General features: G+C 51.5%; 1 protein-coding gene across 9 annotated transcripts in view; it reads left to right on the top strand.

Moving 5' to 3' along the window:
• KDM4B (lysine demethylase 4B) overlaps positions 1–20,311 on the top strand; it is a 133,614-nt gene that overhangs the window by 5,643 nt on the left and 107,660 nt on the right. The gene's annotated exons all lie outside the window — the stretch shown is intronic.

Raw genomic sequence — 20,311 nt, 5'->3', positions numbered from 1 at the left:
AAGGACATAGTGTGGTAGATTTGGTACCTTCCCAGGAACGTTCTGGCTTGTCAAGAAAGCATGCCGTTCATTTGCGGTCACGCCTTCTTTGGTTGATTGAAATAAACACTCTGGAGAGGGTACCAAATTTGCCTGTTCTTTTTGGACTCTCTGTCTTTCTGTGCCCCTCCATCTCTCCCTCCCTCCTTTCCTTCCCTCCTCTCGCTTCTCACCCCACCTCCGGGGTCCCAGCAAGTGCACATGGGCACTGGTAGGCGCCGGAGGCATCGACGGACCCTGTGTGCGGAGCTGTCTTTGCCCCATGGGCGGCCGTGCTTTTGCTGTCCTGTCGCTCTGGGCTGTGACTCTTGGGGCTGGAGGCCTCGAGTGGGTTTGTTCAGTGGACAGAGAGTGAGTAGTCAGGAAGCAGGCCGCCGAGGGCCGCCGTGCCCCCCTAGTGGGTCTCCCGGTACAGATCAGAGCAATAACTAACGTAGGATTTGGCCCTGTTTGCTGACACGTGATCACAGTTACATTTCTCAGATGAGCCTGTACAGCGAGCCGTGAAGGGGTGATCTCTAGCTGGGGCACTCCAGATTTTCTCCCAAATGATGGCACCTTCTGGGCAGGTAGGGGCGGAGGTGGGCCCGCCTGCCTGGTTTCGCAGTTGCTCGCCCCGGTCTCCAGGGAGAGAAGGTGGGGAGAGGGAGGATTTGTGTCTGATGAGCTGGTAGGGAGTCTGGAGCTGTGCTCTGTGCAGAAGAAGCCAGGGGATGGGTCCCCGAGGCCTCCTTTGACCAAGAGCCAGCCTGAAGCCACCAGCAGGCGCAGTGATGGCCTGATGACGGGGGTGGCGGGGATCCCCGGACCGCAGGTGGGGTGGGGTTGGGCTGCACACCCCAGCATTTCTGGGCAGCCCAGACAACGGCCCGAGAGCTGGCTGGGGTGGTCTCCTCTTGGGCACCCCGAATGAGTGAGGGGGACCCTGGCTGGGCAGCCGGACTGGGAGATTCCGTCATTTTGCTGCTGGCCCCTTCAAATGTGCACTGTTCCCCCACTGTCTCCTTTAAAAATCCCATCTCTCAGGAAGAGTCGGCCCTCGGCGCAGTGGGCCTCCCCTCTTAGGTTGGCGGGTTGCATGGATCTGATTATCATAGTCACGAGTTGAGAGACTTGCTTGGGTCTAGCTTGCGTGTGAGTAAAGCCCCTGGAATTTAAACTCTTGATTCACTGCACTATTCCAACTCAGTCTCCCCAAGGAAGAGTAGGGAGTCAGGAGAGAAGGCTGGTTCAGTGACACCCCTCTGGGAGAGAAGGCATCCTGTTGCACTCTCTTCCGGGGCTGCTCGCGTGAAGGCCAGAGAATGGTCTTGGCCACGCCTGCGTCCTTGTGTCCTGCTTGCACCAAAGGCCGCCCAGAGCCTCGACTCCCAGGCGGTGTTGTTCGTTGAGAAACTGGCCGCTCTGCGCTTGGGGCACCTCTCGCCGGGCCCCGCCCAAGAGAGGCCAGGTGGTGCTTGGACAGGTGGGTGCAGGGAGCTTGCTAGCCGCTAAGACCCGTATGGGGTGGGCCCGGTCAGGTGCAGGCTGACCATCACAGGCAGAGTGGGCAGGGCGGCCTCCGCAGATGCCCAGACGGTGTGGCCCCACCAGCCTCAAGGCAGACATGCAGAATCAAGAACCACAGAAGGCTCCTCACACGTGGCCCTTGGCCTGCTGACCCATGGCTCACCTCCGTGATCCGGGCCAGGCTGTGGCTTCATCGTGGACACACGGCCATGGGAGCCCTGGGAGGGCATCTGCCAGTATCTGTTGAGGGTGACAGTTGTCAACGCTGATTGTGTCTCGCCGGGTGCTGGTGGTGGCCGGATGAGCGGCGCCTCCTGCCCACGGGGGCCATGGCCCACGGTGGAAGGCAGAGGGGCTGGGGGCCCAGAGGGGAGCGAGGGAGCAGAGGTGCCAAGATACGTAGAAACTGGGCCGGTGGAAGCACAGGGCACGGGCAGCGTCTGCTAGCTTGGGTGGCGGCCAGGAAGATGGTAGAAGAGTCACCACTTGAGCTGAGCCTTGTCATCATGGGCGATGATGAGCTGGCAGGCGGTGGAAGAGGGGACCTTGTAGGGGGTGCTCGGGGCCATGGCCTGGGGGACCTGTGTGAAGAGCACAGGGGAGGCAGGGAAGCCCGCCTGTCTCTTGAGTGTCTTCCCCGCCCTGCCCCCCAGCCAGGCCCCAAGGGGTTAAGGGAGAGGGGGCCCTCAGGGATCCTAGAGTCTAGGACCAGAGCTGTTCAGGTCACCAGGGAGAGCCACAGGACAGCTGCCCAACGACTGGCTCCAGTAGGATGACCAGACCCTGAATTTTCTAGAGTAGCTCTTCGTAAAGTCCTCCCGCCCTGTCGTTGTTTTATACGTATGTTTTCAAGGTAAACCCTGCGCCCGATACGGTGCTTGAACTCATGACCCCAAGACCAAGAGTTGCATGTTCTACTGACTGAGGCAGCTAGGTCCCCCTTAAAAAAAAAAAAGAAATTATATATATATACGTACATATAAATATATGTAATTATATAATTATAAATATAAATAAACACATATGTTTTTAAAGTCTTACTTATTTGACAGAGATAGCACAAGCAGGGGGCAGCAGGCAGAGGGAGAGGGAGAAGCAGGCTCCCCACTGAGCAAGGAGCCGGATGATGCAGGGCTCGATCCCAGGACCTGGGATCATGACCCGAGCTGAAGGCAGACACTTAACCAACTGAGCCACCCAGGTGCCCCTCATATTTTTATTGAGATATTCACATACCAGAACATTCACCCTTTTCAGGAGACAATTCAATGGACAATTCGTTGTTTTTTAGAACGTTTATAGATTTGTGCAGCTATCACAACTCTCAAATTCCAGAACATTCCAGGACCTCAGAAGGAAACAACATACCTATTAAATAGTCACTCTCCCCCGCCCCCCCAGCCCCTGGAACCCACAACCCCCCCTCCTATCTATGTATGAGCCTGCTCTAGACATTCCACGTAAATGGACTCACACCGTGTGGCCTTCTGTGTCTGGTTCCCTCCCTGAGCATCTGTGTGGGGAGGCTGGGCCTGTGGGTGTGGGGGTGGGTTCTGAAGATGAGGGAGGGCTGGAACGTCAGGCATGATGACCCAGCTCACCTGCGGGCGGTGCTCAGGCTGCCCTTTGCGTGCCCAGTTCTGGATTCCTGTATTCAGTGGTGAGTCCTCACCTGCCTGCCCTCTTCTTGCTCCAGCCTGGGCTGGCCCAGTGGGTCCCCTGTGGGACCTCTCCGTGCAGAGCAGGGCCTCTGAGTGTCTGTTCCATGGAGCAGCGTGGCCCTGGCCCTTATGGCTCTGGCTTATCCATTTCCTGTGTCCTGTAGGTTCACCTCCTGGTCGGTAGGCCTGGGGCCTCCCTGCCCGGAGTCCGCCAGGGCTTAGGCTAGAAAGGGGTGTCCTGGTTCCTGCTGGCCTGGTTGGCCGTTCATTTTCCAAGCCTGAGTGGGCCTCCCTGGGAGCTTCATGTGGCTCCGGAGAAGCCCTACTCACGCCCTCCTTTCTGGGAGACACCCCCCCCCCAAGTCTGGCCAGCAGCTTTTAAAGTGAGCTGCCTCCTTTGGGCCACTTTCCTTTCCTGGTCCTCCTGGCCCCGGCCTTACGGGGTTGTGAGTTGTCTCTTAGAAGGCAGCAACCGTGGAGCTAAGTGTCCACTTAGCCCTTATGGGGCCCCATGAAGCCCACTAGCCCGTGAGTTGCAAGGGGACCTCGGTTCCTGCCCAGGTATTCCCCCACCTCCCCGAGTTAAAGAGGTAAGTGGCTGCCCCTTTACCCTCCAGGGGTGGTGGCATCACCACCCTGGGCGATTCAGAAATGCAGCTGGGCTCTCCAGGGAGGGGGAGGGCCTCGAGGGGCGTGGGTTCGCAGCAGCACGCAGCCGGACAGCCCCACCTCCTCCTGCGTGCCTGGCTGGCACCTTCCCTGTGGGGACAGTGACACCCGCCCGCGTGTGTGTGCCCTTCCGGCCCCCTGGCAGAGGCTACCCGTGAGCCGGGGTGTCCCGAGCTCATGGGAGGACGCCCTGCGGGTACATGCGTGAACACTCCCCGAATGTCCGGTGACAAAGTTGGTCCCCCGCCTCACGCCATATACAAAAACGGACTCCTAAAGCCTCAGTGAGCTAAATGTGAGACATGAAAACATGTCTTTCCCAAGGCAGCGCCGTCCAGTAAAGACGCAAAGCAGGCCCCTGTGTAAGTGCAGTTTCTCTAGTAGCCACATTGGAAGGTAAAAGGAAACAGATGAAATTGATTTGACTGATGTATTTTTATTGAACCTCATATACCTGAAGTGTTAACTTTTTTTGTTGTTGTTGAAATTTTATTATTTGACAGAGAGGGAGACAGCGAGAGAGGGAACACAAGCAGGGGGAGTGGGAGAGGGAGAAGCAGGCTTCCCGCCAAGCAAGGAGCCCGATGCGGGGCTCGATCCCAGGACCTGGGATCATGACCTGAGCCGAAGGCAGATGCTTAACGACTGAGCCACGCAGGCGCCCCAAAATGTTAACGTTTTAACACGCGATCACTATAAAAATAGTTACCGAGTTATTTTACACTCCTTTGTGTTTTGTTTTGTTCCGTTGGTACTGAGGCTTCAGCGTGCTGGCTGTATCTCACGCTTAGTGCTGGCCCCCCACGGGCCGGTTCTTCAGGGGGACCTCAGTCCCTGGATGAGCTGACCCCACCCGCCGTGGTGGGGTCAGGGACGCTAGCTGTGGTGGTACCTGGTGCTTAGTGGAGACTGGGCCCTTCCATCCGCCTCCTGTTCCTGCCCACCTTCCTGGTCCATCTGAAGTTCTGGAGCTGTCCGCCTCTAGCTGGAGAGACGAGACCGAGCCAGCATACACCGGCTGTGGCCGCTGAGGGATGAGAGCCGGAGGGCGCTGACCCACCGCAGGGGGGTGCGGCCAAGGGAGAGCCCTTTGTGGGGGCCCAGGGGAGGCCCTGAGCCTCTCATGGAGATGGTAGAAATCAAGCCAGTGTTTGGAGGAGGAGGAGGAGGAGGAGGAAGAGGAGGAGGCTGTGGGCCTGACCCAGAGGTCAGGACAGCCTGCCTCGGGAAGGGCCCTGTATCGGGGTGCTGTGGGGAAGTGGAAACAGCCGAAATCCGGGCTCTTGAGATGCAGTGGCTGAGCCACCCTGGCCCGTGGTGCTGCCTCTCCCTCTGGGGTGTTGGGCCCCACGGCCGTGGTCCCGACCCTTCCTGTGCACCCCTGCAATGCTGCCTCTCATGTTTGACAGGCGCCTAGAACGACCTCATCCCGGCTGCGAGGGCCGATGAGTCCTGGTGGCTAAGCCCAGGGCAGGGCATGTGTGGTATGGATGCTGGCTGTCCTGGGGAGCCGTGAGCTTAGAGCTCGAGCTGCTTCCCGGAGGGCCTTGCAGGAACTTGGAACACTGCTTTGGCCGTGGGAGAACCCAGGAGAGAGACTCGTGTAGTAGCGTGGCTGGGAAATTGTACCCCCTAGCTGCAGACCATCTTAAATGGCCTGAGGTCTCAAGGCAGGAGAGCCGAGTGGCATGAGCAGCCCGAGGCTTGTACCCATGCGCCTGACCTGGGTCTGTGTCCTTACCTCCAAAATGGGGATGACAGAGAAGGTCTCTGCTTCAAGGGTGGGTGAAATGAACTGAGTCGATACCTGACAATCCATTCGTGGAATAGTTCCTACCCCAGGGCAGCTGTGCTCCCAGGGGTATGTGCTGGCTGGTGCCTGGGTGACGTCTGTGGTCGCTGCGAGTGGGGGCGGGATGCCACTCTGTTCCCCATGGTGCCCAGGTTGGCCCCACAGAGAATGACGGGCCCGGCCTCGAGAGCCTTCGGTCGATCACAGTAACAGCTTTTCTCTGCACTTCTGTCTTTCATTGCCCGTGCATCAAGGTATTGCAACTGAAGTTTCTAAAACCACTTTCCATTCCAGAGTTGCCCATGGTTTTCACACCACTGTTCTGTATTTATGCTGGGAAGGGAGTTAAGGAACAGTCAAGGTTATTAGAAGGCACCTTGAAAATGTTTGTTTTTTCTTCCTCTGGAGCTTCTTTATTTTAATGGGGCAGGTAGGAGGGTTTGGCTGGGGATTTATGGACCAGGAAGCAAGGGCGCTGTTCCCCGGGGACGCTGGGGGGACCGGAGGCAGCCAGGCCAGAACTCGGAGTCCTGTGGCCTGTTCCACATGCCTCATTGGATTTTCTCCTCCAGTGAACTTGGGGCTGCCATAAAAATGAACTTGGAGCCGCCAGCCTGGAAAACTAGCCTCCTGGGCCAAACGGTGCTCCTCGGGCCTGCGTGAGGGCTCGGGGTGAGCCTGTGGATTTTGCAGAGCAGCCCTGGATGTGAACAGCGCTTGGTGAGGCTTGGTGCCCCTTGGCTGCCACGGCTCAGGCACAGGTGTCCTTGGTGTGGCCCCTGTGACACTGGGTTCCAGCACCTGCACCGTGAAGCCCCAGGTCGCCCTGTATTAAATAACTTAGCCTTTAACCAAAAGAAGGCCTGGGAACGTTAGGGTCAGCCGAGTCACATGGCTGTTTTCCCAACAAGCCTGCCGGAAGGGTCTTTATTATAAACGTAGCTCGTCTTCATGGTAGCAAACTCAACAGTGCCTTCGAGACAAAACCAAAACAGGCAAGGTGTTCTATAGTCCCTGTGAGCATCTGAGGTGTGTGTGTGCAGCCCAGTGGACTTTGTGAGGGTCCCTCTGTGCTCCTGGGGTCCAGCCATCAGTTTGGGGCTGATAGGACTTCCTGCTTGCCTTGAGGGCTGAGGTGGTAGTTGGGGAGGCTGGGGTCCCTGGTGGGGACTGGCTGCATGGACCTGTAGGGGTCCTGTCACGTAGGCTGGGTGCCCGGAGCTCAGCATGGTCAGGATGGGTGGAGGGCTTGGGCACGGGCCTGGCCCCCAGCACTGAGGAGGGGTGAGGTCGGAGCGGGCTCTCCAGAGGGCAGGGCTTCCTGAGATGCCCCCGCTGCTCGGCTGAACCGGACCCGAGAGAGCCCCACACTCCCCTTGGCTGGCGAGAGCGTCCAGCCCCCAGGCCAGAGCTGTTCCTGGGGACTCGGACTGGGCCCGTGGAGGAAGGCCTGGCAGGGGTTCTCCGGAAACTGCCAGAACCCTCTGCCCTTTGCCTCCGTGTGTCTGCATTTGGGATTTCCACCCTGGCCGTTGAACAGTCCCATAGCATAAAAGGGAGCCTTCCCAGCTCTGATTGGTCCCCTAAACGCCGGCCTTGCACCCTGAGGTGCACACCCCCTTGCTGGCTCCTGCGTGAGGCTGGCCTGGAGCAGTGGTGGCTGTGGGACCCGGAGAGGAGCCTGGGCGGGGGTCCCATAGCTGTCCCCACCGCGTACAGCAATCCCTACCAGTCCAGGCACTCAGGAAGACCTCTCCAGGGGATTTTGGGGGAGAGCAGCATCTCATCCTCCAGACTTGGCCTGGGTCTAGAGCCAGCACTGAGAATGGGACCCCCAGCTCCCAAACCTGTTCTGCCACTAACCTGGGGCAAATGGTGCCACCTGTCTGGGCCTTGGCGTCCTCACGTACTCTCCTTGCTAGGGGTAAACGGGGTGGGGTACATTAAGATGCGCTCGGCGGGGGGGGGGGGCTCTCATCCCCGGCCACCCAGTAGGAGCCTCAGTGCTTAAGTTGAGCTGACTCCTCCAGCCCCAACTTTGTAGAAGACAACAAAGGCACACCACAGCCCTGGTGGCCTGCCAGATATCTCCATGCTCACTGTGCCAGGCTGGGTGCTAAGTAGCCAGCAAGGAAGAGATGGCTCCTGGGTGCTGAAGCGAGGGAGTGATTTGACTGGGAGGTACAAGGGGTGATGCTGCTTTAACTGGGTGGACAGGAATCCGCTCCAGGGAGGTGACATTTGGGCAGAGATCTGAATGACTAGGAGGTGCCAACCTTGAGGAGATCTGGAACAAGAAGTTCCAAGTGGAAGAACAAATAGTACGTGCAAAGGTCCTGAGGCGGAAATGAGCTTGGCATGTTTGAGGATTGGAAGGGGTCCCATGTAGCTGGAACATGATGAGCTGGCAGGAGAGCTGTAGGCCGTGAGGTTCAGAGAGGCCAGGCCGAGTGGCTCGGCCGCTTAAACTGCCATAAGCCAGACCCCATTAAGGGCAGGGAGAAGCCTGGGGAGGTAATGATGAAGGCAGAGATTTATGTATTTTCAGAGACCCTTCTGGTGGCTGTCAGGAGTAAAAGCAGGGAGGGAACTCCAGCGGTCATCCAGGCGAGCCCTGACAGTGTGGTCTGGTCTGGGGGCAGGGAGGACTGGACTTGGGGGGAATTTGGGAGGCAGTGGACCAGTGAGGCCTCACGAGTGGAGTGGATGTGTGGGAAAGAGGAATCAGTGCCGACTGCCAGGTCGGAACAGCTGGTTTCCAACCCCGGCTCCACCCTTCCTCCCAAGTCGCTTAACCTCTCTGGGCCTCATTTTCCTTATTGGTGATAGGTAACATAAGGGTACCTACCTGAGAAGATTGTTGTCATTGGAGGAGTTTGTACATGGGGGACGGTTGGCACAGTGCTCCATGAATGGGCTTGTCCCTATTTGGATGCTGGGCCCAGAGTGGAAGCTACTGGGGGGGGGTGGTGGTGCTGGTTCTTGCTTCTCCCAGGATGACTGGGCAAGGTTGGGCCATATGAGCTCATCCCGTTGGTGGGGTCAACCAGTCTTCCTTTTCTTGATTGTTCTCCCTTAGAAATTTTTGTGTTAAGATTGTCTTTCTTTATTTGAGAGAGTGAGTGAGTGAGAGAGCATGGGCAGGGGCAGAGGGAGAGGGAGAAGCAGACTCCCCGCTGAGCAAGGAGCCTGATGCAGGGCTTGATCCCAGGACCCCTGGATCATCATCTGAGCCGGAGGCAGACCCTCAACTGACTGAACCACCCAGGCGCCCTAAATTTTCTTGTTTAGGAAGAGTTGAGACCTTGGTGTGAGAGCAGATCATTTTCACCTGGAAATGGGGGCTCTGAAAAGGAGAAACCTCCCGCAGAATGCAAGACTCCGAAAGCTTTGCAAAAATCCCCTGCCCATGAGCAGTTCAGGTTTCTGCTCTGGAATGAGGGCCTGGGGGTGGGTGGGTCCTGGCAGGACTTGTTGCCTTGGCTGGAGGAGAAATGCTGTATGGGAAGTGAGAGCCTGGCGTCGGGCAGAGCTTATTTTAGAGATCATGCGTATTAGGCAGATCTCACGTGCCACTTGGAATACATTATTCAGGGTGGCATTCAGACCGTCCTGCGTCTCTTTAGGGTCTATGTTGTGAAACCCCCAGGCAGCTCTGGTGGCCTCTCTGGCCATTGTTTCTGGGATCATATCGGGCAAAAGGGGCTGCAGTCTTGATGATGGTACAGTTTGAAGGGTGTTTGTAAGTCTGGATGGAGAAGGCCCTTGTTAGTGGCCATGCATTTATATTTTAAGCTTTTTATTATGGAGACTTGGAACACATACTGAGGTAGACGGAATAGGATAAAGAACCCGCTTGTCCCCATCACCCAGCCCCAAACCATCAACCCATATGACAGTCTGCCCTTCCATCCTGCCATCCGTGCGAAATATTTAAAAAATTTTTAAAAACTTTTTATTTTCCAAGAGTTAACAGACTCCCAAGAAGTCGCAAAAATGGTACAAAGAGGGGCTCCTGGGTGGCCCAGTCGGTTAAGCAGTCGGTTAAGTGTCTGCCTTTGGTTCAGGCCATGATCTCAGGGTCGTAGGATCGAGCCCCATGTTGGGCTCTGCACTCAGCAGGGAGTCTGCTTCTCCCTCCCTCTCTGCCGCTTCCCTCCCCCGGCTTGTGCTCTTTCTCTCTCTCAAATAAATAAACAAAGTCTTTTAAAAAATGGTTCAAAGAGGTCTCATGTACTCTTCACCCATCTTCCCCCAGTGGTGATAATTTACTATAACCACAGTGCATTGTCAAGACTAGGAAATTGACATTGGCATAGTATACCCTGGGCCTTACTGGGATTCTACCAGTTTTATCCTGTGCTCACTTTTTGTATGTCTTAGTGACATCAGCTGCATGGATTTGTGTAACCCCCTTCACACTCAAGATACAGAGCTGTCCCATCAACACGAACGAGCTTGCTTGTGCTTTCCCTTAGGAGTTACTCCCCACTCCCACCCCCAGGTCCCCGCAACCATTGATCTGTTCTTCTCTATAATCTAGTCATTTCCAGAACGTTATGGAATCGTCCATCATGTGTCGCCTTTGGGGATCCAAGTTGTTGCCTGTATCAGTAGTTCATTGCTTTTTACTGCTCAGTAGCTTTCCATGCCAATATTATTTTATAATCCTTTGTATTTCTATAAGGTGGGTGGTAGTGATAGTGTCTCATCTTTCATTCCTGATTTTAGCAACCTGAATCTTTTCTTTCTTGAGCACTCTCCTTAGAGGTTTATTAATTTTGTTGATCTTTTCATGGAACTGACTCCTGCTTTAGTTGGTTTTCTCTTACTCTGTTCATTTCTGCTCTGATCTTTATTATTTCCTTCTTACCGGTTGCTTTAGGTTTAGTTTGCTCTTCTTCTGGTGTAAGGTACAAGTCTTGATTATTGATTTGCGAGCTTGCTTCTTTTCCTATAGGCAGCTGTGCCTTTCCCTCTAAGTGTTGCTTCCCTGTGTTCTGTAAGTTTTGGTTTAGCGTGTCTTCATATTCATTCGCCTCAAAGTGTTCTCTAATTTTGCTTGTGATTACTTCTTTTATCCATTGGTTATTTAAGAGTATGTTTTTTTGGGGGGGGCGCCTGGGTGGCACAGTCGGTTAAGCCTCCGACTCTTGGTTTCAGCTCAGGTCATGATCTCAGGGTTGTGGGATTGAGCCCCACATCGGGCTCCGTGCTCAGCGGGCAGTCTACCTGACTCTCCCTTTCTCTCTGTTGCGCGCATGCGCTCTCTTGAATAAATAAAAAAATGTTTTAAAAAAAGTTAAAATTAATTTTAATTTAATTAAAAACATTTAATTAAAAATTAAGTTTTTTAATTTCCACATATTTGTAAATCCCCAAATTTCTCTTTCTTTCTTTCTTTCTAAAGATTTTATTTATTTATTTGACAGAGACACAGCGAGAGAGGGAGGACAAGCAGGGGGGAGTGGGAGAGGGAGAAGCAGGCTTCCCGCAGAGCAGGGAGCCCCATGCGGGGCTCGATCCCAGGACCCTGGGACCATGACCTGAGCCGAAGGCAGACGCTTGACGACTGAGCCACCCAGGCGCCCCTAACATTTTTGTTTTAAAGCGATGTTGTGTGATTAGTATAATCACTCCAGTTTTCTTACAGTTGGTATTTGCATGCTATCCCTTTTTCCATCCTTTTATTTGCAGCCTGCTAATATCTTTGAATCTAAAGAGTGTCTCCTATAGACAGCATATAGTTGGGTCCCGTTTTGTTTTTGTTTTTTCCAGTTTGACAATCTCTGTCTTTTTTTAAAGTTTTTATTTGAATTCCAGTTAGTTAACATACAGTGTAATATTAGTTTCAGGTTTAGAATTTAGTGCTTCGACACTTCCATACATCACCCAGTGTTCATCACAAGTACGCTCTTTAATTTCCATCACCTATTCCCCCCCCCCCCCCAAACCTCCCCTCTGGTGACCATCAGTGTGTTCTCTGTAGTTAGGAGTCTGTTTCTTGGTTTGCCGCTTTCTTTTTCCCCTTTGCTCACTTTTTTTGTTTCTTAAACTCCACAAAGGAGTGAAAGCATATGGCATTTGTCTTTCTCTGACTGACTTCTTTCACTTAGCATAATACACTCTGGCTCCATCCACGTCGTTGCAAATGGCAGGATTTCATTCTTTTTTTTGTGGGTGGATAATATTCTATTATATATGTATATAGGTATCTATATATCACATTTTTAAAAAAGATTTTTATTTATTTGACAGAGACACACAGAGAGAGGGAACACACAAGCAGGGGGAGTGGGAGAGGGAGAAGCAGGCTTCCCGCTGAGCAGGGGACATTGCTCTGCAGGCTTCCTGCTGAGCAGGGAGCCCCATGCGGGGCTCTATCCCAGGACCCTGGGAACATGACCTGAGCCGAAGGCAGATGCTTAACGACTGAGCTACCCAGGCACCCCAATATCGCATCTTCTTTATCCATTCATCGGTGGACACACACTTGGTCTGTTTCCATAGTTTGGCTATTATTGATAGTGTTGCTATAAACATCAGGGTGCACGTATCCTTTTGAATCAGTATGTTGCATCCTTTGGGTAAATACCTGTTTCTATTTTTAACTTTTTGAGGAACCTCCCTACTGTTTCCCACAGTGGCTGCAGCAGCTTGCATTCCCACCAACAGTGTAAGAGGGTTCCCCTTTCCCCGCATCCTCGCCAACATCTGTTGTTTCTTGTGTTGTTGATTTGAACTCTTCTGACAAGTGTGAGGTGATATCGTAGTTTTGATTTGCATTTCCCTGACGATAAGTGGTGGTACGCATCTTTTCATATGTCTGTTGGCCATCTGTATGTCATCTTTGGAAAAATGTCTGAGCATGTCTTCTGCCTATTTTTTAATTCGATTATTCATTTTTTGGGTGTTGAGTTTAATATGTTCTTTATATATTTTGGCTACTAACTCTTTATTGGATATATCGTTTGTGAATATCTTCTCCTATTCCCTAGGTTGTCTTTTAGTTTTGTTTCCTTTGCTGTGCAGAAGCTTTTAATTTTATTTATTTTTATTACTATTTTTTAAAGATTTTATTAATTTTTAGAGAGAGAGAGAGTGCATGTGTGCGCCTGCATACACTTGTGAGTAGGGTGGGGGAGGGGCAGAGGGAGAGAAGCAGACTCCCTGCTGAGTGGGGAGACTGAGGCGGGAGGATCCCGAGATCATGACCTGAGCTGAAATCAAAGAGTCAGATGCTCAACCCACTGAGCCACCCAGTTGCCCCGAAGCTTTTTATTTTGATGAAATCCCAATAGTTTATTTTTGCTTTTGCTTCCCTTGCCTTTGGAGACATGTCTAGTACGAAGTTGCTACAGCCAAGGTCCAAGAGGTTACTGCCTGTGTTCTCTAGGATATTTATGGTGTCATGCATCACCCTGGGGGTCTTTCATCCATTTTGAGTTTATTTTTGTGTATGGTGTGAGAAACTGGTCGTTTCATTCTTCTGCATGTGGCTGTCCAGTTTTCCCAACACCGTTTGTTGAAGAGACTGCCTTTCCTGCTTTGTTGAAGATTAGTTGACCGTATAGTTTTGGGTCCATTTCTGGGTTTTCTATTCTGTTCTATTGATCTGTGTGTCTGTTTTTGTGCCAGTACCGTACTGTTTTGATTATTACAGCTTTGTAATATAACTTGAAGTCTGGAATTGTGGTGCCACCAGCTTTGGTTTTCTTTTTCAACATTCCTTTGGCTATTTGGGGTCTTTTGTGATTCCATACAAATTTTAGGATTGTTTGTTCCAGCTCTGTGAAAAATGCCGGTGGTATTTTGATAGGGATTGCATTAAATGTGTAGATTGCTTTGGGTAGTATAGACATTTTCTCAGTGTTTGTTCTTCCAATCCATGAACATGGAATGTCTTTCTATTTGTGTCATCTTCAATTTTTTCATAAGTGTTCTGTAGTTTTCAGAGTACAAATATTTTACCTCTTTGTTTAGGTTTGTTCCTAGGTATCTTATTATTTTTGCGTGCAGTTGTAAATGGGATTGATTCCTTAATTTCTCTTTCTGCTGCTTCATTTTTGGCATGTAGAAATGCAGCAGATTTCTGTACGTTGATTTTGTATCTTGCAGCTTTACTGAATTCATGTATCAGTTCTAGCAATTTTTTGGTGGAGTCTTTTGTATTTTTTTTTAAGATTTTATTTATTTATTTGACAGAGAGAGACACAGCGAGAGAGGGAACACAAGCAAGGGAAGTGGGCGAGGGAGAAGCAGGCTTCCCGCGGAGCAGGGAGCCCGATGTGGGGCTTGATTCCTGGACCCCGGGATCACGACCTGAGCCGAAGGCAGACGCCTAACGACTGAGCCACTCAGGTGCCCCTCTTTTTTTTTTTTTTTTAATTTTTTAAAAAGAGTTTATTTGAGAGAGAGAGAGAGAGAGAAAATGAGTGGGGGGAGGGGCAGAAGGAGAGGGAGAGGAGAAGCAGACTCCTTCTGAGCAAGAAGCCTGACACAGCACTCGATCACAGGACCCTGAGATCATGACCTGAGCCTCAGACAGACGCTTAACCGACTGAGCCACCCAGGTGCCCTTGGGTTTTCTATATAGAGTATTATGTCATCTGCAAAAAGTGAAAGTTCTACTTCTTCCTTACTGATTCATATGCCCTTTATCTCTTTTTGTTGTTTGATTGCTGAGGCTGGGACTTCCAGTAGTATGTTTAATAATAACAATGGTGAGAGTGGACATCCTTATCTTGTTCCTGACCATAGGACAGTCTTTGTCTTTTGGTTGGACTGTTTAATCCATCCACATTTTTAAAAAACTTTTATTTATTTTGAAGAAGATTTTATTTAATTATTTGACAGAGCAAGCACGAGCAGGGGGAACGGGAGAGAGAGAAGCAGACTCCCCGCTGAGCAGAGAGCCCGATGTGGGGCTTGATCTCAGGACGCTGGGATCATGACCTGAGCCGAAGGCAGATGCTTAACCGACTGAGCCACCCGGGCGCCCCTCCATCCACATTTAATGTCATTATTGATATAGTTGGATTTACGTCTGTGATTTTCCTTTTGTTTTTCACCTCCTGCCTTTGGTTCCTCTCCTTTACTGCCGCCTTTTGCATTAAGTGCATATTTTCTAGTGTAATGTTTTAATTCCTTTAATGATTTTTCCACTGCATTTTTTGAAGTATCTTCTAGTGGCTGCTCTAGGTCTTATCATAAGCATCTTAACTTATCAGAATTTCCAGTATTATTGGAAGCAAGTCTCTGCTGATTCCACTTGAACTGAGCTTCCTCAAGATTAAGTTCACTCGATTATCAAGGACGCTCACATGTCGCTCTGCCTGCATGGCGCCCGTCTTTTGCCCATTCCTCCGCACACTCGCTGAAATTAATGCGTCAAAGCCCTCTTAGGGCTGTCGCACCCAAAAGTATTTGTGAGGCTCTAGCATCTCAGGCTCGGGCTTGGGAAGGCCCCGACTCTGTCATCACCCTGCCCGTGGTTTTGGCCTCTTCTCCCTTGCCCCATCTAAGCTGACTGGTTTGTGGCTCTGATCCTGTCACAGGATTTCAGATCTGGGTCAGCATGTCACGCCCACTCGCAGGCAGGCAGGTCTTTGGTCTTTAAGGCGTGCCTGGTACTCAGCCTAGAGACCGATCTGGGAAGGCCGGTGGTGGTGGTGGTGGGGGAGTTGTGACCTGGTAATTAACCGACCCCTTTTGTGAGAGCCAAGAGGGTGGCCTGCTTGGCTGTGTCAGGATGGCACCAGGCCAGGGAACTAGGGGGTAATGACTCGGGTGGCCTCGGTGTTCTGGATGCATTCAGTCGAAGCTTCAGAACAGCATCACAGTGGTGATCAATCTTTGGGGAGCTCTGATGCGTTCATTTTCTGGCTTGGTATCTTTTTTTTTTTTTTTTAATTAATAGCAGCTTTATTAAGTAGAATTCCCACGTCATACCTTCACCCTTTTAGAGTGTACAAATTCTGTGGTCGTTAGTATATCTCTGCGGTGATAAACTGATCACCACCGTGTGATTTCAGAACTTCTCCACCACCCGACAAGGAAACCCCGTACCTTTCCAATAGTCCTGCCCATTCCCCTTCTCCGACAGCCCCAACAACCACTCAGCTGTTTCCCAACTGTGGATGAGCCTGTTCTGCACATGTCACTCGCATGGACTCCCACCCCATGTGGCCCTCTGTGTCCGGTTCCCTCCCTGAGCGTCGTGGGCTCGGGGTCTGTCCCCGGGGCAGCGTGTGGGCGCGCCTCGCTCCTGTTCGCGGCCGAGGGACGCTCCCGAGTGCAAGTGCACACGCTGTGTGTATCCGCTCACCCACTGATGCGCACTTGGATTGTTTCCACTGTTTGGCCACTATGACTAATGCCTATAATGCACGAGATGAACACTCCTGTGGTGGTTTTTGTGTGCACGCTTGTTTTCATTTCTCTTCAGTAGATACCTTGGAGTGGAATTGCTGGTCATAGAGAGACCCCCTGTTTAACACTCGAAGAAACTGCCAAATTGTTTTCCAACGTGGCTGCACCGTTTTTGCGGTCCTGCCAGCGGTGTATGAAGGCTCCAGTTTGGCTAGGTATTTTAAATTTGAATTAGGTAGAGAGAGGGTACTGTAATCACTTTGGTGATGGCTTAATCCCAGGACGCTTCGCTTCTTTCCCCTGAGATTGGTTCCCTTGTCTCCATGATGGCCAGTGGGCCTGCTGGAGGGACAGCACCTCTGGGTATCAGGTACAGCTCACGAGGTGGGCTCTACCTTATTTTTATAAAAGTCGGTATGAGTATTATGACTAAAGACAGAAGTCTGTGTGAATTACAGATGTCCCCAGACTCCCCCCCCGCCCCCCCCCCGAGAGAACCATCTCTGGCATCTTGGCCAAGGTTCTCCTGGTCATTGACTGCATATGCTTTCATTTTTGTAGGAGTGTGGGTGCTCTTCTCTTTGGGTTATGTGTATTTTTTTCTCTTTAAACAGCACTGCAGTGAACATCCTTGTTGCCCTTTGTTTGAAGTGAGCTTCTGTGAGTGTGGGTACTTGGCCCACAGATGCCTTTTATATCTTGAGGCATGTTGCTTGGTTGTCCCAGGGTGGTGGTCAGGGTTGATGCTCCCATGGTGGCTGGAGGCTCCCATCATACGGGGGACAGCCCCAGCTTCTGTCTGTCTTTGTAACTGTCACCTCCTAATCACCTCTTTTTTTTTTTTTTTTTGAATTACCAGTTCATAGCCATGCCCACCGATTAAACTGGGTGTTTATATTTTCTCTTGACTTATAACAGGATTTCTCAAACTGTTTGATGTCTTGGAACCAGGCCATTCTCTGGGGGGCATCCCAGGCGCTGTGGGGGCTTAGCAGCATCCCTGGCCCCACCCCACGATGTCAGGAGCCCCCCCCTCCCCATGTGACAGCCACAGACATCCCCAGATGTTGTCCATTGTGCCCTGGGGGCCGGATCGCCTCTGGCTGAGAAGCAGTGTTTTAAAACATCCTTTCCTGTATTAGGGCTGTTAGCACCCTTTTGTGTCACACGTTTTTTTCTCAGTTTCTCATTTATCTTTCAGCTTTATTTTTGATGTGTTGGTACACAGAATGTTTTCAAGTTTATTGCCAAATTTGTCTTTTCCTTTAAAGCTCCTGGTCTTGTGACCTCCTTGGAGAGGTCTCCTCTGCCCCCGCCCCCTCAAGATTATAAAAACATTGGCCTGTGTTTTCCTGCTTGCACTCTTGTGGAGTTCTTAAAGACTGCAGTCTAGAAGCTGCAGGCGGGCGGAGGGCTCCGTGTCTTCCACACATCTCCCTGCTGATCTGCGCGGGCTGGTGATCCACGTAGAGCGTGGCTGCCCTGTTGCTAGCTGTGTGGTCTCAGACAAGTCACTCCACTACCCTGGGTCTCAGTTTCCTCATCTGCGAGGTGGGCTGTGATGACAGTGCCTGCCGCCTGGGGTTGGGGCTGATCAGACAGGCCAGGTGTTGAGAGCGGTGCCCCCGCGTGGGTTAACTGTGCCCAGAGCGGACTCTGGAGGGAGGGTAGCCTTCCGAGAGGCCAGTAAACCTATGCAGACTCACCGGGGCCAAGAGGGACGAGCAGTTCTTCTCTGGCCACGTAAGGTGTATACCTCTGCGCTGTCCAGCCCCGGCCCCACCCAGCGCCTGTGCGCAATTATAGGGCACGTGGGCAGAGACATAGGAAGATCGTTTTGTTACTGATGATGGTTTTAAATGGTGACTTGTGGAACATCTAAGACCTATACATATGAATAAAGAATGGATGGGTGTTTTGAGCATCTGCCCAGCCCCTGGCTTTGCAGGGAGCTTGGTGGGGGACCCCCCCCCCCGAGGATGCTGGCATCTGCCCCTCTCTCTGTGTGGCTCTAGCCCCTTGCCCGTGGCTGTGGGCCAGGGGGACAGGTGGCCTTTGCCCAGGCTGCTTCCCTGACCCTGTGGAGCCAAGTGAAGGTGGAGGTGGGCTGGCAGACCCAGTGCTTGTCCCTGACACCCCAGAGAAGGTGCTGACAGCCGTGCCCGTGGCCCTCCTGGACTCCCTGGCCTTTCGTCCAAGCAGTCCTTCCTATTTTTATTTCTCCAATCCAAACGCTTCCTTTTCATTGTTTGTAATTCAAGTTTTTAGAGACATGATTTCAGATTTACAGAGAAGTTGAGAGAATAACACAAAGAATTCCTGAATGCATTTCACCCCGTTGCTTGAGCGTTTAACGATGTACTCATCTGTTCTATTCCTTTTCTCGCTCTCTCTGCATTTTTCCTGAACTGTTTCAGAGAGATGCCCCTTTCCCTCTAAATACTGCAGTGTTTAGTTCTTCCAGACAAAGGATTCTCTTAGCAAATTACCCAAATCAGGAAATTAATTTGCAGAATTCTCAAAAGAGAGTCCAGGATCACACGTTGTATTTGGTTGTCTGGCTGCTTTCATTTCTCTTAATTTGGAACGTTTCCCGAGACTGTGTTTGGAGTTCATGACTTTGACATTTGGGAGAGGACAGTCTGGTGATTCTGCAGGATGTCCCTCAGTGTGGGCTCGTCTGATGGTTTCACACGGTTACATACTTTTGGCAGGAATATCCTGGAAGTGACCTTGTGTCCTTCTTAAGTACATAATACCCAGAAGCCCCTGGTGTCAGTTTGGTCCATTTTTGGTGATATTCACCTCCATCACTTGGTTAAGGAGGTTTCTCTACCCTAAAGTGACTATTGTCCAATTTGTATTGAGTAAGTTTCTGGTGAGGAGGTAGTCTGAGACCATGTGCACACCTTGTTGTTCCTCCAGCATCCAGTGTTGGTTTTAACAGCACTACTGATTCTGGCCAAAGGGTGATTGTCTGACTCCATCATTCCTTTTGCATTTTTTTAAAAAATTTTATTTATTTGAGAGAGAGAGAACATGAGCTGGGTGGGGAGGGCAGAGGGAGAAGCAGGCTCCCTGCTGAGCAGGGAGCCCGACGCGGGACTTGATCCTGGGACTCCAGGGTCATGGCCTGAGCCGAAGGCAGATGCTTAACGACTGAGCCACCCAGAAGCCCCTCCTTTTGCATTTGTTAATTGGCTTTCTGCTGTAAGAACCAGCTAGCTGTCTTCTCTTCCCCATTTGTTTATTTATATCCATGTGGACTCGTGGATTCTTACCTGACTCAGTAGGTTATAATCCATCGCTAGCGTTATGTGTTTGGTTGCTCCAGTGGTCCCAAATTTATCCAGAGGGAGAGCCCCATCATGCTGGCTCCATGTGTCTTTCGACATGTCCTCACCGTTCCCTGGGTGCTTCCTGACTTCCGGACGCAGTGAGTGTCCAGGCCTATCGCGTCCTCTTCTGCCCGGTGCTCTGAGGTTGACCACGGCTCCGGGGAGCCTTGGTTCTTCTTGTGCATGATGGCATGGAGAAACCAACATCTGGTGTTCACTGTGCTCATTGCCGCTGGGGTGTCTTTGCTTCTAGGCCCTCTTATTGGCTAGGGCTGGGAATACACACACATGTGCATATATTTAGCATTCCTATGTGCATGTGTACATATCACACACACACACACACACACACACACACACAGATGTTTCTGCTTCCGGTCATCCACGTATATGCAGTGGTGCCCATGAGTGTACACTGATGCTTCCAGTCGCAGTCTCCCACACAGGCTCCTTGCTGTCCTCCCCCTTCTTCCTAACTCGCTCTCTGTCCGCAAGAACCCGCCTCATCGCCACGAGTAAAAGAAGCCTGCAGAGTAGAAGTTAATACTTTGTTGTATCTTTATTTCCAGGGTGTATGGCTCCAAAATTGTGTTCCAAAGTGGCCTGGGTTAGTTCTTCGTTTTCTTCTTTACTGTGGTTATATTATTACCTGAAATATGGTTTGCTTTAGTTGTCTCTGTTCTGTATTTGTTGTAGAATACCCCCCTACCCCCTCAGTTCTCACTGATTTCATTCATTCATTCAGTAGATGGGACATTAGCATGGTTCCAAGTCCGAGTGCACGAAGGCATCTGGAGAAAAGTGCCCGTACTCCTCCCTGCAGGGAATGATCTCACTAGTCGCTGGCTTATCCTGGCTTATGTTTTCTTATATCTCCACTTTTTTCACATGGAGGGTGGCATCGTGGGGCTCGCTCGTGAACTTTACACTTT

Source organism: Eumetopias jubatus, unplaced genomic scaffold (genome assembly GCF_037043125.1).
Source record: "Eumetopias jubatus isolate StellerSeaLion01/CBP00866 unplaced genomic scaffold, mEumJub1_p1.0 scaffold_1, whole genome shotgun sequence".
Taxonomy (NCBI): Eukaryota; Metazoa; Chordata; class Mammalia; order Carnivora; family Otariidae; genus Eumetopias; species Eumetopias jubatus.
The sequence above is the reverse complement of the archived record's forward strand: the minus strand, read 5'-3'. Positions and strand labels throughout refer to the sequence as shown.